Below are 19,396 nucleotides of genomic sequence, written 5' to 3' on the forward strand. Positions count from 1 at the left end.
TGTATGTTGGAAAGACTCATATTCTTGCTTGGCTTGCCCATCTAGAAGACTTAGAATTCTTTTTTAGGAGTCAATCTGGCATATTGGTTAGTGTCAACTACGAACTGAGCAACCGAGGTTTAAAACCTCACTCATCATGAATTTCATCTGGTGAACTCTCAATCTAACCTACCTCACAGGGTTGTCATGAGGATAAAAATAGAGGTGAGGGGAGAACTGTGCATTTATTAATTAAAACATTTGTATGCTGCCTTTCCACCCAAATTAGGTCCCCAATGCGGCACACATCAAAGCATTAAAAACATTTCAACAGCATTTAAAATGTATATAAAGACATTTAACAATACAATATAGAGATACAGACATACGAACACACACACAAAGGAGGTGGGCCAACAAGAGTTTACTTGCCAAATGAAAAACAATGGCAGAAGAAAAAGTAATCTCCCTAGGGAGGGAATTTGAACGTTTTGGAGCCATGACTAAAAAGGCCCTTTCTTGGGTTGCTAACCATCTAGCTTCAGTTGGCTGGCAGGGATACCTGAAGCAAGGCCTCCAAAGACAACTGGAGTGGACAGGTAGGTCTATATGAGAGAAGGCCGTTCTTAAGATATGCTGGCCCCAAGCAGGGTAAAAAATGTTCTAAAGAAACCAAGCATTTGAATAGAATCAGATTTATCATCTCTTCAAACAGTAAGGTCATCTTCTTTGGTAGCAGGAGCTCATTCAGGGTGACTTGACGTGTCAGGATACCTGATGTGGGAGAGGAAACTGGTCTCCCAGCCAAAACCAGACTGGCCTTCCCTTAAAAGAAGCTCCACTCAAGCGCTAGCTTTCTGCTTGGCTCAAACAACTCACCTGTACAAAGATAAGGCACTGTCCCCATTTAGATCCAGAAGCTATGAGCTTTCAACAGGTGAGTTGGTAGGATTGCCAACTCTGAGTTGGGAAATTCCTGGAGATTTGTGGGGTGGAGGCTGGAGGGAGGGCAGGATTTAGGGAGGGAAGGCAGGCACCTTAGTGGGATATAATGCCACAGAGTCCACCCTCTAATGCAGCCTACTCATCAAACGGTGACGGCTTTTCCCCTTGACTCCAGACGTCTCCATTTTCAAAACGGATGCAGGCAGTTTGGCTTTCATTTTGGGGGTGGATTTTCTGGGCGTGCACATTCTGGGCGTGGTCCTGAAAAGACACTGAAAAAATGGAAGCCAAACTGCCTGCAACCATTTTGAAAACAGAGATGTCTGGAGTCAAGGGGAAAAACTGCCAGTGTTTGGTGAGTGGGCCGTCTCTTTAAGGATGTGTGGAAACGGCCAGTATCTCCTGCTAAAAAGAGTCATACTACTACCACATTCTTGCCCTTTAAAGGCTTTGCTTAGTTGCTGTGCCTCCCCCTACACTTTCACAAGGAAATGTGGGGGCAATGAACCACATCTGTGCACATTCATGCTACGATGCTCTGGGCAGGATGAGCTGACCTGCTGTCTCTCCCCACTACCTCACTTCAAATAGCACGACCCAATAAGCATGGTATGTTTCCAGAGACCAGACTTAAAGCATTCAAAATATATGAAAGTTTAATAAATGACTAAAGGAATACAGTTGTTTTAGTCAAGATTTAGGGCTGAGCAAGGGAACAAAGAAAAAGTGGAAATATGCAGTTCTCTTTTCGTATACCAGGTACTTTCTAAATGACATTTAATTTAGGACAGGCTCACTTTACTTGAAGTTGCAGTCGTTTTTCATTATTACCTTCGTTCTTTTGATTGGGTCTTTTCTTCATTGTCCCTGGCCATGTGGACAACATGGGTTAGGGATCCCAGGTCCCCTGGTGGGGTGGGGAATCCCCCATGCTAATCCTCTGCTACCACTCACCTGGCTGGCAGGGCGGGGGGAGGCAGGGGAATAGGTTTCCCAGAGTGCTCCCAGGACAACATGACAACATCACTCCTAGGAGTAATGTCATCACTCAGGGGCTGAGTGCGCTCCCACGCTTCACAGCGGACCAATTTAGGCCCACTTTGGGCTTTGTTCATGCAAAGACGTCAGAAAAGGTGAGTGCCAGGTCCCCCCTTCTACTGGGAGGGTAAGGAGGCCTGGCAACCCAAACATGGATCCCTAGGTCAAAGCTTAGTCCATCATGGCTTGTGCCCATTCAAAGAGCTGCCCAAAACAGACGAGTAAGAAAGAGATTCTTCCTCATGTCCTAAGAATTTATAATCTATTTGGGGGGGGGGGGTGTCTGTCCAACTTGGAGTCATTTGGATATGGCCCAAAAGGAAGAGTTTACTTTCTAACCAGGGCCGTTTTCACATGGCTCCCCGCTGCTCGTAACAACCCCGAATATCGCGAAAAAAACGCGGAAGATCGCGTTTTCTCGTGCGAGATTTGCGCGACGTCACGTGATGTCACGTGATATTCCAGGTTGTTATGAGCAGCAGGGAGCCGTGTGGAAATGGCCCAGCTGTCCCTGTCCCTTTTGGGTGTAACCTTGCAACAGGCTGTGAGGCAGTAAGCCACTGGCCATTTTCATATGCCCGTTAATGCCTCCAGAAAATCGTGCAAAACTCATGGCACGACGGCATCTTCATAGTGCGATTTCCTGTTTAATGGTGCAGTGACGTCAGAAATCACACCATTAAACGGGAAATTGCACTATGAAGATGCCGTTGTGCCGTGAGTTTTGCATGATTTTCCAGAGGTTTTAGGAGTGTGAAAACAGCCATTGTCCTGCTTTAGCCAGACTCAGTAGCATAGCCCAAAGCTTAAGGAATCTGGGCCAGAAATTTGATGGCTCCTTTTTGCCAGCTACCAATCTGCAGCTGGGGCCTTGCACATGGGCAAAGAGCAGTCGCAGTAACTGAAAGTTTGGACAGCAAGATTTGGATCCAGTGGCACATTAAAACCCAACATTATTCTCAGGGTATAAGTTTTCCAAGAGTCAACGCTCTCTTTGTCAGACACTATTTTGAAATGTTGGGGTAAATTCTTGGGTGGAAGGTGTTTCTCCGACACTCTTTAAATACCTGAAGGGCTGTCATATGAAAGATGGCAAAGACTTGTTCTCTGCTACTCAGGTGGGGAGGATTTAATCTAACGGAGTATAAATTAACAGGGAGGCAAATTTCAGTTCAACATTAGGAGAAACTCCAAACTGTAAGCAATTTGACAACAGAAGCAACTGTCTAGGCCTGCATGAGCTCTTCCTTGCTTGGAGGACTTCAAAGAGGGAGGCTAGAAAGGCATCTATTGGGGGATGCTCTAGCTTTGAATTTCTACACTGAGTAATGGACTGGTCAAGATAGCCAACATCCTATGTTCTAAAACACGCCCAACAAGTCTGAATCACTTAACCCATCATCTGAAACTAAGAAGATCAGATATTAGGTGAACAGCCAAGGGGTGAGTATTCTGAACGAGGAGCCACTACCAAAAAGCTCCTTTCTCGTTTCTGAAAAGAGTGGACACAAAGAAGGCCCTTGGCAGATGACTTATGATGAGCGACTGGCACAAATGGGGGCAAGTGATAGTTTGTGGGTTTTAATATTTAAATGTTTTGCTGGTTCAGTTCTTCTGTTGTTACTGGAATGGTCCCACAGTATCCGAGCCAATGTATTTTCTTGCTGGAAATCAACAAAATATTTTCAGCTTCTTGTTGACATTTCCATTTTATTTCCTTTTGCCAAAATATCACATATGGAGTTTTTGCATTTTCTGTGGCAGGCTGGGGAGAAAGATTTCCACCATTCCTTGCGAGAAAGTTTGAAAGTGAACCCAAGTAAGCACAGTTATGACAAATGGTGTTACAGCTGTTGACATAGGGGATATCTTAAATTTCTAAAGATGACCAGCTATAAGTTCAGCTTAGGATCTTAGACTTTACTCGATCATATACACTTAGGATTTTTTTTAAAAAAAATTGTTGCACCAAACATAGTTGTTGTATAGATTTTGCATAGGAAAACAAGAGGCTTCCTGGGATGAGCTTCAGAAGAGATAATCACATCCTTCAAGGATTAGTCACACTTGACTGCCTCCCTGGGGTGTGAATTATCTAACACAACTGCTCTCCGGGTTGGGTTGTTCCAGCCCAACATAGAACGAAATCCTCATTAACCATTGCTGTACTGAATTTCACCTGGAAACCCTCAGAAGTCCCACTGTAGGGGTTTTGAGATGTAAGATACCATCAAAGCTCTCTTTTTAGACGAGTAAGGTTGGGAACACCTTTTATCAGTCAATAGTTTCAGTTGGGTAGCCATGTTGGTCTGCAGTAAAAGAGCAAGATTTGCAGGGAATGGACTTTTGAGAGTCAGAACTCATATCTGATGAAGGGAGCTCTGACTATCTAGTTGGTCTCTAAGGTGCTACTGGACCGAAGTCTTGCTCTTTTACTAGTTGAATGATAGTTAGGTGGCACTGGACATATTATTTAGCTGTTGTAGCAAAGTTGTGCAGATTGAGAAGTATAGAATCATGTACGCTGTGAATCACTCTCCAAGCATAAGAAAACGTAGAAATGAAATCTAAGGAACACTATTCCCTATTACAAGTGGCCAGCTAAGCTGGCTGTATATGGCTGGGAATAGGTGTGCCTCTTGGCATGCTTGCAAAGGAGAGCTCTGCAAGAGAGAGAGAGAGAGAGAAAGCGCAAAAAGAGGAGGAGACAGATAAAAGCTTCCAGATCAGACACAGAAAGGCATCACACAAACATATAGTCTGCTTCTAATGTAAAGGAAAAAATAGCATACACACCCCAGTGTCCAGGCATGCTGAATCATCTCTGTTCTAGGAGGCTGGACTTCTTTTCCTCCTCTGGTACAGCTGTTAAGACTGGGCATAAGCGGAGATGTGAGACAAAGGACAAGAGCCAAAGGGCCCTGAGTGAGACAAACAGTAGACCAGGATGGTGGAACACCATATTGTACGTAGCTTTGCTTGTCAGTTAGTTTACACTGCTTTTTCACATTTGTGTTACATTGCTTTGAGTCTCCAGGTAGAGAGAAAAGCAGAGAAGAAATGTCCAAATAAATAAATTTATATTAAGCTGGTCCAATGCAAATCCTTCTTGAACTGAAAGAATGCCAGAAGCTCAAAGCCATGTGGCAAAATTGTATGGAGCAAAATCACATGATGAAATTCTTCTTTGGCTGGCCTCCTTCTGCCATTGTGAAAACATCTGGCGCACAAGTTTTAGCACATCAAGAACAGTTATAATTAAAGTCTTTTCCTGAAAGGTTAGCTTTCTGCATGTGAAAAGTTTTTTTAAAAAAAAAACAAAAACAAAAATAAGGGAAAGCAGATAGCAATGGTATTATCAACATAAATTATTTTATTTTTTTAATCAATGTCCCATCATTTCTTCTACCAGGGAAGCTGAAGGCAACATATATAGGATTCCCCACAGGTCTTTTATCCAGGCACTGACCAGATTTAGGCCTGCTCAACTTTCACACAGCCATTTTGGTGCCATTTCAGACACAACTGGTTTGACTTCCAGTTGCTAGCAGATTTTGTGCGTGTCCCATTTGCAATGTGGAGTTGAGCATTTTCTTAAAAACTTTTTCCCCCCATTCTCACATTTTCAATGTGCTTCTAATTCACTGTGGAGTACTGTTTGAAAAGTACATAGCTTCAGACTGTGCTGCCTTTTTGATGTTTTTGCCCAATTCTAGCACACCCTTTTTTGAATGTATATAGATTAGTGCTATAACTCTATGGTGTTGTATAGATGTAGCAGTATCTCTGAATTTCCAATTTTCATTTTTTAAAAAGGAAGTCTCTAGCCCTCCCCGTTGCAGAGATACACCTTTTCCCTTATATCTCCACAATGGAAAGGGCTAGAGACTTACTTTTTTTAAAAAATGAAAGTTAGGAATTCAGAGTATCTGCTACACTTATTATAACAACTCTATGGAAATATTTTTGTGTTATTTTTTTTTAAAATGCAAAAGTCCTGGTGGCCCAGGAGAATAGCCATTAGAGATGAGTACTAACAGCAATATGAACAAAAAAAGCCACAAACAGCCCAATCTGCTGTTCGCAAACAAGCTGTTCGTGAGGCCCCATTCTAAACGAACAGGTAGTCATTGCAAGCCTCGTTCATTGCTGTTTGTCAAGCCAGACAGTCTGGCACCTGCAATCAATTCCCATGGCAACTCAGGAAGGGATTGTCTGAACTCTGTCTGAACTCCTGCTGTTGCCCTGGAAACCCCAATCTAAGCCCAATTTAGCTTGATAGGCAGGTCTTCCTTCCAAGTGTGGAGCTCCAAATTTGTTACAAGGGAACAAAGAGCGGGGGGGGAGGGGGGCTCCCAGCTCTGGCTTTGGAGAGGAAGAGACAGCTGCTGTAGGCATTTTGATAGAGTGCATTGGAGCTTGAATTTTCTTTGTGTGTGGTGGGATAGGGATCTACCCCTTCAAGTTCCAGGGCTGCTGCCAGGCTCTGGGCCAAGCTATTATTTATTATTGGTACCTTTCCTGCTGCTTGCTCAGGGCTGAATCCACACACCCTCGGAGTGTTCCGGCGTTGTGCTAAATGTTTGCTAAACACCCGGAAGTATAGCATCTTTCTAGCGCGATTTCTGAATCATGCTAGAAAGACACTACATTTCCAGGTGTTTAGTGAACATTTAGTGCAACGCCGGGACGCTCCGTGGGTGTGTGGATTCAGCCCAGGTCAGGTTTCTGGGAGTGGTGTAGTAGGGATCTTGACTTGGATGATGGCTGGAGGAGAGCCTGCTGGCCCCCACGAACAGCCAATAACGAACATGTTCATGAACAGGGCCATGTTCATGGTTGTTCATGAGTCCCTGTTCGTGGATGGCAACGAACAACGAACATCATGTTCAGGTTTTTTTCTGTTCATGCCCATCTCTAATAGCCACTTCTGGTACCAGGAAAAATGGCACTGTTTGAAATGGCCACAATGATTGACATACAGCTCATAAGTGGATGTAGATGCTGTTTGAAACTGCCGCCCCCACATTGCTTTATATGAAATGTGGGCATCAATAGAGAACAACTAGGGTAAAATGGAAATGTGAAAGGCCCTTAGGAAGTTCCCTGCAACAGGTGCCTTTAGACCATAGCCTAGAATCAGTAGCACAGCCTTGAAGAGGCTCCACCACAATTCTGAGAAGAGATTGTGGCTCATGCACAACTTGCTGAAAGCCCTAGATACAATTGCTACTAGCTCCAGTTTAGGGATCTCATGAATTTCTCACCAAATATGATCAACCCTCTAAGCTTACCATATTTGACAGTGATGCTGAGATGAGAGCCAATCACTGAGTCTGTTCTGTTTGGCACTGAACAACTCAAATGCCTGACCAAACAAGTTTGCATTGAGTTTGAAGTTCAACAATGGCTATTAGCCTTGATGGCTGAACCGAATGTCCATTTTCAGAAGCAGTGAATGCTAGTTGCTGCCCGATTAGCGGTGAGTGGAGCCTTTGGTCTCTGTGCTCCTGCTGCGGGCCTTGCACGTCATTTGGTCCATTTCTTTTGGGCAGAGGATATAAAACCAGTTGGGCCACTGGACTAATCCAGCAGAGTGTTTCTTAAGTGCTTTTAAATGTTTGCCTGCATGCAGTAATAGCAGGGCAACAGTAATAGCAAGGGAACAGGAAGTATTGTGAAACCTGCATTAATGCTCATTGATGCAATGCAACATCTTCCATCCCACATAGCCAGATCTACTTAGGTGTTATGTATTGCTTGACTAGGAATGAAGGCACCTGAAGCCTACAAGACTGTTGGTCTTTTGTGCCGGTAATGGCCAATCATAACTGTTGCCTTATAGCCCAATCACTGTGCTGCAAGTAGTTACTTTATATATAGTTCATGCAAATGAAGGATTCTAGCTGCCTACCTTGTATTGCTTGTTGTTAAAAGGGAGTGTGGTTGCTGCAAGTATAAATTAGTTACTGTTGAGCCTGTCTGCTGTCTGTCTGCTTCCAGCTTCCAATAAAGATGTTTACTCTAACAAAGAGCTGTTGATCTCAATATATAATATTAGGTCTTGATCACACCTCCTCTGTACCACGAGGGCTGGTTCACTACCATTCTGGCCCCATCAGCCACGTGGGGCAACAAGCCTCTGGGAGACACTTACATTGGAGGAAGCTGCAGACCTTCCATCACATCTTCCACCACTGCAAGGTCCTGCAGCTTCACTTTCTGAGTTCCCAATCTGTCCTTTCCTCCGAGGCCTGCTTTAAATGCAGCCCATACGACGTAAAAGGAGATGTCTCATCCCATGCCGCTGTTCCCTTGGATCCATCCAAGGTGCTTCTTCTGCCGTTCACCTTGGATCCTTCTGGGGGTGCTACGTGGAAGGACGGTGATTGGGACAGATCACTAGCCAGAGACACCCCCGTGCTTTTATCTTTGGATGGTTTTAGTCTTAGGCTTTGCATCATGCCCAACAACATCTTTTTCTGTCTCTCCACCCCACCTTTCATTTTTTTGCTTTGTTAGACACCCGATCTAAAAAGAAGTTCTGGGGATCTTGAAAGTTGCTGTTATTTGGTGAAGCTGTGGTTGTTCCTGATAAAGGCATTATCCTGCTAGCTGAAATGCGCAACACTTCTAGTTTCCGAGACTTTCCTCCTGTGGGACAAGGAAATTAGGTAGGCTTAATCCAGGTGCCCTTTCAAGAGAGCTATTCAGTAGCTGTGACCTGCTACATTATGACCCCCTGCGAGCTTGTTAACTGCTCACACAGATGGCTCCTAATTGGCAAAGTGCAACCTGGACTTTAATGAGTCAGCTTATTTGCAGCTATTGGGACGGCGGTGACTGCTGTTTTATTTAATTTTTTTTTATTTTATTGCCAGCCATTGATTTTATTGATTCTACTTTATTGTTAGTAATTGACTTTACGTTTTATTTGTTGGCAAGCTGCCTTGAAAGTTTATTAAGCTGAAAGGCGGGAAATAAATAAGGAAATGCATTTACTTTCAATTCTGGCCACGAGTCTTTAGCCGTCAATCAGGACTGATGTTTCCTGATGTTCCTAACATCCCAGCTTCATACCCAGATATAATCCCTTAACATACTATATCAGGAAGAGAGCCCCATGGTGCAAAGTGGTAAGCTGCAGTACTGTAGCCCAAGCTTTGCTCACAACCTGAGTTCGATCCTGGCAGAATCCAGGTTCAGGTAGCCGACTCAAGGTTGACTCAGCCTTCCAACCTTCTTAGGTTGGTAAAATGAGTACCCAGTTTCCTGGAGGTAAAGTGCAGATGACTGGGGAAGGCAATGGCAAACCACCCCGTAACAAAAGTCTGCCAAGAAAATGTCATGATGCAACGTCCCCCCATGGGTCAGTAATGACTCAGTGCTTGCACAGGGGACTACCTTTACCTTTTTTAAATACTATATCAGGACACAGATATATCCTGTTTTAGATGATAGTGGCCGGTCATAAGCAGTCCAAGGGATAATGAGAACTTCAATATGACATGATTGCCAAGCTTTGATCATCAAATATCCTTGCATACATAAAAGGTGAGCTCCGAGCCAGAGGTTTTCTGTTGAAATTCATCTTGAGTACTTGCACAAGCATAGTAGTCACTTGTGCCACATCCTTCCATCTCTTTTGTATAGTTCCTCAGTGTATTGTTTCCATCTTTCCTTTATTTTGTCCTGATCAGATACTGTATTTCCATGTTGATTTTTCAGCATCCCAAGATGTGGCTTGAATTTCCCTTTGATTTCTTGGATCTTTTGGAACAAGTGTCTTGTTCTTCATTTTTTGTTGTTCTCTTCTATTTCTTTGCACTGATTATTATAATAGCTTTCTTTGTCTCTGCATGCAAGCCACTGAAAAGCTGCATTTAGAATTTTGACCCTATTTCTTTTGCCTTTTGCTTTTGCTTCTCGTCTGTCTTTAGCAATTTTAAGAGTTTCCTCAGTCATCCATTTAGGCTTCTCCTTTCTTTTGGCTACAGGGATGGTTTTTGCACATTCTTCCTTGATAATATCTCTGGTTTCAGCCTATAGTTCTGGCTCACAATCAATTAAACTTAGTATTACAAATCTGTTCCTTACCTGGTCTTTAAATTCTTCAGGAATATTGTTTTGATTGTATTTTGGCACTAAGATTCTTTTAGTGTTTCTCTTCAGCTTTATTATAATTTTTGATATTAACAACTCATGATCTGTATCACAATCAACTCCTGATCTTGTTTTAGCTGACAGGAAAGAGCTTCATCTTCTGCTTCCAATTATGTAATCTATTTGGTTCCTGTATTGGCCCGATCCTGACCATTTTGGGCCCCTTTTCGGCCATTTTCAGCCCCCTTTTGCCATTTTGGGCCCAATTTTGGCCCTGAATGGCCAGGATTGGATCCAAAACGGCCAGGATAGGTGATGTCAGGGGGTGTGGCATATGCAAATCAGTTATGCTAATGAACCACTTCCAGGGATGGCAAGGGCATGGCATATGCTAATGAGTTATGCTAATGAATTATGCTAATGAGCTCCTCCAGCTCTTTTTCTACGAAATGACCCCTGTATACTGCCCTTCAGGACAACTTAATGCCCATTCAGAATGGCTTACAAAGCGTGTTGTTATTATCCTCATGACAATCACCCTGTGAGGGGGATGGGGCTGAGAGAGCTCTGAGAAGCTGCCTGTGACTGACCTAAGGTCACCCAGCTGGCTTCAAGTGGAGGAGAGGCAAATCAAATCCGGTTCTCCAGATTAGAGTCCTGCTGCTCTTAACCACTACACCAAGCTGGTCATGCATCCTTTGAAAGGCTCATTGTTGCAAGGGAAAACTGAAATCTTTTTTTCGGGAACTTTTTTTTTTTAAAGGAGGATGGATGAACATTTCAGGTTGAGGCTTAAGCCAGTGGACTTCTGTTGTTGAACAGTTGTCATTCTGTAGGGCTTATTGCTGGTTCCTGTTCTAGGACGACAAGGTAACTGGTTTCACAGGTTCAACACTCTTCTGGAGAAACCCTATATTAATGTATCTGCTTATAAGGGGGACTGGCTGTTTGCTGTGTTGAGCAATTGGCAAATGGTTTATCAGACATTCAGTGGTTCTGATTGCAATTTGCAGACAAGCTGTGGACCAAAGTGTTCAAATTTCTCTGGCAATACAGTGTTGTATAATATTGTTTACAGTCTTCTATTTAATATTTATAGAATCATGGTTGATCCTCTGAGGTGGATTAGTAAGTCTTCCAGATCAGATCAGACAGATTCAGGCCCAGTTCCTACATAAAAATGTCTAGATTTGAGCTACTCATTATTGCTAACTTATTCTGCAATAACAAATAGGAAGACTTTCTCCCCGTAGATCTCAATTCTTGTCTTTCCTACTGCATCTTATGTCCTGTTTTTGAAACAGTCACATATTGCTACCAAAACTATAGGCTTACATAGAAAATCCTTTTAAAAATTCACTCTAGGCAATTTTAAAAAAAAATCATTAAAAAGATAAAGCTCAACTGAAGCAAATATATTTTAAACTGCAAACAGCAGCTGGGGGAAGTGAAGTTTTTCAAGTATTCCCATTCTGTTAACCAGAAGAATATTAAACATATTTAAATATTTATCAGGTAGATAAAATCTTTTATTAATATTATCTCATTAATCTCCTTCCATCTCCTGTTATACTTTAGGCAAATTAGATCAAATGTGCTCTTGTGGGCTTCGTTTTGTGGTTTATGAACTTGTTCCTGAAATCAGCAAGGAGGTATGTGCCTACAAATGAGAGAATCTGCAGATATGATGAAGTCTCCTTGATCCAGAGCCTAATGTGAGTTATTTGTTTGCCATTTTCTGGAACCCTTTCTCCAAAGTTTGAAGCATCTTACAAAATATACCAAACACAGAATGAAATAACAATCATTAAAATGCACCATAAGAAAAAAATTAAAACAAAGCAAAATAACAATACAGCAACATCACTGCCAAATCCATCAATAACTCTTTGTGATCAACAAAAGTATCACTTTACATTGGCTACAAAATAACAACAACAATGACTGCACATATATATCATTCTTTTAGACAGATTAGTGCCCAACTCTGAGTGGTAAACAAAGTCAATGTATTATTATCCCCACAATACAGCTGGGGAGCGGGGCTGAGGGGAGTGGCTTACCCAAGGCCACCTACTGAGTTCACGGTAGTAGTGGGATTCAAACCAGAAGAGTACTGATGTACAGCTCAGCCCCTTAACCACTATGCTACAACTATGTGCAGCATCTAGTCTAGGAGTCCCCAACATGATGAACTTGGGAACTATGGTGCCCGTCAACACCTTTCCTGATGCCCACAAAGTGTTTTTAGAAAGTGGTTGGGGTCAGGTGGATCACTTGTCCAATGGGGCATCTGACTAGATGCTGGAGACCCAATTGACTGGGCAGATTAAAATAATCTTGTTTTAGCAGCAGCTGAGACCACACTGTGGATTTTATTCTCTCTCACTCCTCTTTCTCAATGTATTTTTAAAAATTATACCTCTTCTTCCCTGCACTTAAGCATCCTCTGTGTGTATGGCTCCGCCTCCTGTGGCAGCCATTTTGTTGTTGGCTCTCCTTCCCGTGGCAGCCATTTTGTGGTTGAACCCCCCCACCCTGTGTCAGCATTCCAAAAAGGTTGGGGATCCCTGATCTAGTTAAAGGCAGAATCCTATGACCTTCCTTTGGTTCTAGAAGAGCTAGACAACAACAGGAAAAATATGAGAACTTGCCACAAATCAAATATGAGGATGGATCCAACCACCTTTTCTGCTGATGAAAGAGGGAGTAGACCACTTTGACCACCCAAAAACAGCTATACTGAGCTCATGGGATGTACAATGATAAAAGCCAAGCAGTGCAGGTGCTGTTGTAAGGAAGAGACTTGGCGAAGACAGCAAAAAACTGACTTAGTCTAGCCTGCAGTACTCCATGGGAGGTTTAAGAAAATTCCTTGCTCCACAAGGTATTGTGCCTGTGGCGTGAGGGATATAGAAAGTACTGAACATGTTCTCCTGTACTGCTTATTGTATTGTGATATCCGCGCCATTTATCTAGAACCTTTGCTTCAAAATCATGAAGGTCAATCGGACGACAGTAAGACACGCCTTTTACTATCCACACATAGCCCTGGGATCATTGAGTCTGTGGCTAAATTTCTTTGTTGTGCATTGAAGAGGAGAAGAATGGTTTAAGTGATGGGGCAAGGGATTTTTTTTGTCTCCTTGCTGACTATGCATATGTATGTCCTGTTATGCCAATAAAGGTATTCGATTCGATTTGACTTGGTCTAGCCCATGGTGGTGAGATGGTACATCAAGTCACCACTGGTGTAAAGACATCAACTCACATGTCAATTGATATAGGGAGAGGTGGTTCTTCAGGTATGTGAATCCCATACCATGATGGGAAGTAGAGATGGGCACGAACCTGAATACGACCCAAAAAACCCCACAAATCACCCCGGTTCGAGGTTTGTGGCTCGTTTCTACAAATTTCCATGAACTGGTCTACTGGTTCGTTTGGTTTGTAATAAAGGACAATGCCCCTTTCCGTGCCGCTGCAAAGCGGCAGGGAAAGGGGCAGTTTAAATAGCCATTTCCCTGCGGAAATGGCCATTTAAACTTTTTCTGCCGCTTGCAAGCGGCAGGTCTCTTTAAACTATCAGCTGGCAGGCGGTGTGGGGGGGGATCCTAGTCCAACCATGCTGGCTCTACATCATAACTATTATTTTATTTTGTGCTACGTTTATATCCCACTTTTTAATCCCGAAATCCTCACTGTCTGCCTAGTATTTTGGAGACCCAGGTTCAAATCCCATCTCTGCCTTGGAAGCTTGCTGGGTGACCTTGGTTCGGTTAGTTTCTCTCTCAGCCTAACCTACTTCACAGAGTTGCTATTGCTGTGAAGATAAACTGGAGGAGGGGTCTCCGTTGGGGAGAAAAGTATGGCATAAATGAATTAAATAAACACCACATTGGTGACAGAAAATGGTAGGCAGCAAAAAGCAGTACACTTATTAATAAAGCAGTAGTCTTAGAGCTAATGGAAATGCCCTCTAACAGTACAGACTATCCAATTGCAGCATTTATCCTTTTCAGAGCAGGAAGGCATTTGCAACCGATGGATGAGACCAGCAAATGTGATTTCCTAGCCAGGGGCTTGTTCTGTGCTGTCCTATGCTTCCATTAACACATTGAGGACATTTGCTACATTAAAAATGTGCCCGCTGCAATTCTAGAGGTCTGCAGAAACCCAGTGTGAACTTTTCAAGGTTTCTAGGCTGGGTTTCCCCTCCCCCTCTTTAAAGCAGCAAATGACAGAGAATTTTCTATTTCAGACTAATGATGGGAAATTAAACTGAAGTAAAAGAAAGAAGTCTTATTCAATGCAAAACGGCTTTGGCTCTCCGATTATACCCTGAAGCTTGAAGTTTGCAAATACCATGGCCTGCGTGGACAAAATGTGAGCTTTAGTTCAACAACAAACAGAAAAGTTTAAAAGGAACCAGGATAAAAGCATTTGACAGAGTGAGTTGAGAAGAAAAAAGTTGGATCCCAAAGGGGATTGGTTACCATTACTGCTTGGCTTGCCTGTGATTGGTCAGGATGATAAGCAGTATACCTTATTGGTGGAATTTTGAAAATTCTAGGGCTGAGGGTGGGTCTGTTAGAATCAGTTAAAGTTGGTTCATAGCAGTTGGGCAAAGAGAAGACTGAGGAGAAACCCTGTTAAGAAAATATGTCCTGGAAAGTCTTAATTACTAGAGACAAGAAAAGTATGTGTGGTGGACACAAATATAATGGAAATAGGTTATTGTATCTAAACATGGTTTATAAAAGGACAGGAGTTGTTAGTTTTTTCTTATTTTTCTTGGCTTAATACACATAGAACTGAAATTTGTTCTATTACTGAAATCTTAATAAATCATTGTTTATTGAAATCTTTGATACTGACTGTGCTAATTTCACTATGTAATCCACCTTGAATCTGTGGGCCAAGCTACACATGACGAATGACACTTGAACGGCAAGTGTATTTCTCCCTGTTCACTTGCCCTCCACTCAATCCACTTGCTGTTCAAGTGTCATTCGTCATGTGTAGCTTGGCCCTCAGTGAGAAAGATGGATTATAAATGGCATATATACATACATACAAACATACTAACTGCCACATTATTATGTTATATATGTATTAAATACCACGCTATTGACAACATGTGTGGCGTAGGTGTTAGACTAGGATCTGAGAAATCCAGGTTCAAATCCCCACTCTGCCATGGAAAATTGCTGGGTGACCTTGGGCCAGTCACATGCTCTCAGCTTAGCCTATCTCACAGGGCTGTTGTGAAGACAAAATGGAGAGGAGGAAATCTATGTAAGCAACTTTGGGTCCTCACTGAGGAAAAGGGCAAGGTTTAGATGGTTGTAGGGACCATATCACTCTAGTTTTGGCCCATCTATGCTGGCTCCCAATTTGTTTTGAGGCACAATTCAACGTGCTGGAGCTGACCATTAAAGCATATATGGTTTGGGGCCAACATACCTGAATGACTACCTACTCCCTAATGAAGCTACTCGACCACTACAATTATCTGCAAAGGCCCAACTTTGGGTGCCCCTACTTTCTGAGGTTAGATGGGTGATGACCCAAGAGAAGACTGCCTTGGTCATGGAACCAAAACTCTAGAATTCTCTCACCAGGGAGATTCATCTGCTCACTTCTGTTGCCTCTTTTGCCAACAGACTTTTCTGTTTTGTTTGGCATTTCCTCAACAATCCCTCCTTTCTGCTCAATGTTTTAAGTGTTTTGTATGTATTTTAGGTCCTGTTTTAATTATTTTAGGGTTGTGCTGGGTTTTTGAGGGGTAGTTTTAATGATTTTCAAATAGGATTTTATTATGTATGTTTTAATTTGTTAGCTGCCTTGAAGGCCCTTGTGAGGGCCAAAAGGCAGGATAGAATTTTTGTCAAATAAATAAATAACTATATTAATATATCTTGAGGTATTCTTGAAGGTTCTTTTAGGGGGAAAGGAAGAGAAACCTCAAGTTGTGACAGAAATCCCAATAGGGTATGTGTCACAGCCTGCATTCTACCATCCCCCTCAGCAAATTCTGAAGCCCTCCTCTTTCACTGGAGGGAGTGTCACCTAAGTTGGATGAAGCCTCCTTGGACTGGAGGAAGATTTCAAATTTCGCTGAGTGGAATGATAAAATTGGACATGACCAAGTAAAAGCAATGTTCAAACCAAGGCTGTCAATGGCTGTTTTCACACTACTAACCTGCTTCCGTAACATTGCGAAACGTCGCGCAAAAAATGCGGAAGATAGCGCCTTCTCGCGAGATGTCATGCAAAACTCTTGCAAGAAGATGCTATCTTCCACGGTTTTTGTGCGACGTTTTGCAATGTTACGGAAGCAGGTTAGTAGTGTGAAAATGGCCAATATTGAGTGAAAAAGAGACAACAACCACCCACTTTTTTGATCTCTGAGAATCTTAGATACGTTGTTGCTCTGGCTCCATATCTCTTCCTTTTGGAGGTACCTAACCAACAGAGAGCTTTTATGTCAGCAAGATGGTGAGCTCTCCCCTCTGGAGTTTTGGAGAGGAGATATAAAAAGATCCCCATGAACGAGAGAATCTCTCCTTGTGGCACTGAAGAAGTGGAATCAGTGGAGCATGTCCTGTTCCGTTGCTGTTTTTATCAGGGTATTCGTTCAAATATAATCGCTCCATTGCTTAAAAGCTTTCCAGGCTGTTCTGAGGTTGATATTTCAAAGAAGCTTTTAATGGGTGTTAACCAACAGATTACTATTAGTTGTGCAAAATTCTTTTCAGCCGCTTGCAAAAATCTGTCGGGATTTTAAACTTTAGAAGCAGGATGGACCTTCAGTATCTTTTATTTATCTTAATGCAAAATTTTCTGATCTTTTGATTTGCGCTGGTGGTCATAGACCGAATAAATCTGCATCTGATTCTGAGCAGAATAGTAGGAGAACAGCCTTTGCCTGTTGTATACATTTCTTTTCCAAGCTAGTGGATGGGAAAGCTGTTTGCCTAGATAGAGGTAAACCACTAGGAATCTCAACCCACAGGGATTGCCTTCCCTGTGTTCCAGGTGTTTCAAAATAGGTCTGGAACACAGACATTTTGCATCAGCATGTAGAATATAGCTCCATGCAAAAGCAGTTGTTGCCAGCTTTATCCATCTGACCTGTAGATTAATCAATCAGTTGATCAATTCAAGCTTTCGTTGATTCATCAGCAGTGATGGGCAATGCCTCCCTTGGGCTCGACTCAGAAGGGGATCAGATAAACTAAGCTGTTTGCTAATAAGTTGGCAAAGTAACTTTGTTGATCTGAGTCCAGTTGCAAGCTGAGGACTAAGTTCTAAACTGCCCTCCCTCCTTCTCCTCCCTCCCTCCCACTCTTCCTCTTTAGCCCTGTTCACAAGTTACAGTGAATGCATGTACAATTCATGTACAGAGTACACTTGAGTTTTCTTTATACTTGCATGTATAGCTGAATGTGTGATTGAGACTAGAGGTGGGCATAGACTGGGAAAAAACCATGGACTATTGGTCCATGGTTCATTGTGTTTCACAGACCACAGACCACGAACTTTTCACAGACTCACCCAATTGGGACTGGTTCATTGGTCCGTGGTCCATCACTTCTGGGGGCCCTAGGACTGCCCTCTTCACACTCAGAGATGCAAATCTTGCAGTGAGTCTTCAGCAGGCTCTCCTCCAGCCATCCTCCAAGTCTGGCCAAGATTGCATTTCAGAGGTCTGAGTTACAGACCCCCAAAGTGGCTGCCCCCAGGAAACTTCCAGTAGATAGAATAGGAGCCGCAAACGCCAATTGACTTGCAGTGGCTTGCAGCAATTGGCAAAGCCCTAGGGTAGCCCAACACCCCACAATCAAATAAGAATTGAAAGGGGAAAGAAATAAGACAGAAGAGTGAGCCCTCAAGGAGCCCAATAAGCTTGCACCCAGAGCCTTACTGCAGCTCTGGGTTGGGGCAGAGCCCTAGTCTAGCTCACCACCCCACAAGCAAATAAGAATTGAAATAAAAAAAATTAAACAGAAGAGTGAGACCTCAGCCGAGGAAACCCAATAAGCTTGCTGCAGCACAAGCCCCAAGCCTCCCTCTTGTGTAACCCAAACAAACCTCCCGCAACAAGCAGTTCCTCCCTCGGTAACCAGCAGGAAAGTGAAACCGTGGCTCAGTGCTGGGTGTTATATATACTGCTTGCTCTTATAGAGAATAATGGGAGCTCTCTGGTTGGCAGCCAGAGCTGCTTATCAAGGTTTTCAGAGCTAAGATTAGTGTGCTCCAAAGGCAGCGGGTCTACAGGTGACTCTCCTACGTTGCCTAGGGAATAGATTGCTCGGCGCCGGGATGTCTGGTTTCACAGACAAATGGACCAATGGACCGACTGACCAGCCCAAAAATCATTGTGTCCGTGAAAAACGCGTGTCCCACGACCCGCTTGTTTGTGAACACCGAACCAAGCTGGTCTGCGTCAAACTTTGGTCCATTTTTCAGTCCATGCCCACCTTTAATTGAGACTCATCTTGTATTAAGTTACTGGTCCCAGGTTTTATTGGCAAAGTGAAAACACCTTGGGCCCTTTCTTACAAACAGGTGTATGCATGCACATGCAGGTTGTTCAAGCATTTATGTGAACAGGACTTGGATCTGGATGGTGTGACAGCAGGGCTGGCTCAATGGTATGGTGATTGGCATGCATTCCTTCCCGACTGTTGCTGCCATGGCACCAAAGGTCTATGGAAGCTCTTGTGCAGCCCATCACAGCCTGGCTGTAACAGCAGCATCTGCAAAGGAATGCATATTTCTTCCCATGTTGCTCTGAGTCAGATTGTAGATGAACTCTGCAACCTGCCTTTCATCTAATGCCTCAAGTTGCTCTGTCAGCAGCTCTGTGGTGGCACCCCCTGCTGATTTGGCACCTCAAAGCAATCTCACATTTATTTGTTCGAAATTTCCTCTTTCTTCCAGATAACTGGGACTCAGGGTGGAGCAACGCCAGCCCCTACAGATATTTTGACCAGTTTTCTATACTGTCTTTCCCTATGGCTCAAGGTGGCTTAGAATACATAATAAAACCATCAAGCTACAAGAAATGCCCAAGACTAATAAAATGTAATAAAGTGCCTGCAACCTACAAGCTCTGGTGAACAAAATAGACTTGCAGAGCTTCCTAAAAAAAATTCAAGGATGGTGCGCTCCTTTTCTCCTCAGAGATCCAGACCCCAGAGAAAGCACAGGTCCTCATCAATGCTAGTGAGTCCACCATTCATGAGAAAACAACCAGAAAGTGGCAAGCAGGAGAGGATGACCATAGCTGGCACATGGGGGAGATGGTCCTTTAGATATGCAG

This window comes from Eublepharis macularius, chromosome 8, assembly GCF_028583425.1.
Source record: "Eublepharis macularius isolate TG4126 chromosome 8, MPM_Emac_v1.0, whole genome shotgun sequence".
In the NCBI taxonomy this organism is placed as follows: Eukaryota; Metazoa; Chordata; class Lepidosauria; order Squamata; family Eublepharidae; genus Eublepharis; species Eublepharis macularius.